Raw genomic sequence first — 1,637 nt, forward strand, 5'->3', positions numbered from 1 at the left:
AGGTCTAGATAAAGACATGTACATATGCAAATATATTTATATGAGGATGGGGAAATAGATCTATGTGCCTATATTTATAGGTTTAGTATCAAGGTAGTAGAGGGACATTGGCCCTCCACTCAAGGACTCCCTCAATGCCAGGGGGGATTTTAATCTGTTGGTTCTTATTTTATGCCAAGAGAACTCCAGCTTCAGCAGGACATTTCTCACAGAAACAATCTGGCATGAGCCACAAAAGGTAACTTAGTTAACTACACTGATTCCAGGACCTGGTTTGTATTCATTAATGTAGTAGAAGTCCAGAGGGGGGCCTCTAAGTCAATGTTATTTTCCACAAATGTCAGTCCTTTATGATTCCTCCTTCTCTGGAGTCCATCTGGCCACCTTTGCAGAGCTTTCCTTTGGTTAGCCTTCTTTACAGTGTATTCCACAATGGCGGGTTTCAAAGCTTTACTGTTGTCTTTTACAGTTACTGCTTTTCCTTTCTTCACCTGAGATTAAAAAAAAGTATGCTTGTCATTAGAGAATTGCTGAAGTAGCAATGGGCACTTGAGATTTTGTAAAGCGTCCTAAGTATTTGTAGAATCTGGCCATCCTTTCCATTTTACAAGATAATATTCCATGTCCTCTGGAGTTTGAAGGCTGTCAGGACAGAAAAGTGGTGAGGAGACTCAGGTTGACTTCAGGTGATGGTGGGCAAAATGAATGGCAGTAGAAGCCAATCTGGGATAAAACATTTGCTCTAGTAATCTTTACCACTTGTAGTCACACAAGTACACCACTTCATAATTGTTTAGATTCCTTTTGGTGATTCCAGTTGATTTACTTGTGAGTTCTTCTTTTCTACATAATTCCTGAAGAGTATCAAGTGAAACTAGGCCAGGCACCCACCAAGCTCCTCGCGACTCGGCCCCAGCCACTGCCATCTTTAGAGTTTTCCAGAATAGTGATCTTGACAACCTCAAGGAACCAGGGTCTCTTTTTATCTTCTTTGAGTTCTGGTAACAAAAATGTCTGCTGGGCAAGAATGAGCAGGTGCAATGTCATGCTCAAGAATGATTCCTAAGCGCAACCTTCTTTGATTTTTCTCAGCAATGCTGGTTTTCATTCTCTTAATACTTGTTTCTAATAAGGCCCCATGACTGTCCTGGGTCTTCCAAGAACATCTATCAAGATGACTCCTTTGATATCCCTAAAAGCAGTCACCATAACCATTTGAACTGACCTTTCTATCTTCAATGTATTAGCCCAGAAGAAGTATTGGCCATTTCGAATCAAACAACCATATGAGTTATTTAGTATGCTTGGAATGACAAAATCAGGAGGAATGGTGTTGTACTCATTGTCAGAATGAACATTTTAATTTCAAGCTTAAAGTACACTACTGATTGTGATTAGATAGTATCTGCATGCCTATAAAGAAATTCAATTAATAAAACTATTATTTAAAATTAGTTAAAGCTAGTGATTAAGAATTGAAGAATTCTACCAGCTTCTTCAGTGAGAAAAGTATCAAGCATGCATTCATTCAAGAAGCACTGTTAACTATTTGTAATGGGAATGCAAAAATTGGAAACTAAGAGGAAGGGTAGTAGCTGGGAATATGGTTTGATGATAGAAACAGAGCTGGAGATTAC

The 1,637-nt window shown here is 38.9% G+C and overlaps 1 pseudogene; it reads right to left on the bottom strand.

Moving 5' to 3' along the window:
* The window catches only part of LOC101661026, a 3,048-nt pseudogene extending 2,122 nt beyond the window's left edge, over positions 1-926 (bottom strand).
* Between the last annotated feature and the right edge of the window lie 711 nt (positions 927-1,637).

The sequence above is a fragment of the Echinops telfairi genome, unplaced genomic scaffold (assembly GCF_000313985.2).
Source record: "Echinops telfairi isolate 266 unplaced genomic scaffold, ASM31398v2 ScPeMD7_14;HRSCAF=57, whole genome shotgun sequence".
Classification (NCBI taxonomy): Eukaryota; Metazoa; Chordata; class Mammalia; order Afrosoricida; family Tenrecidae; genus Echinops; species Echinops telfairi.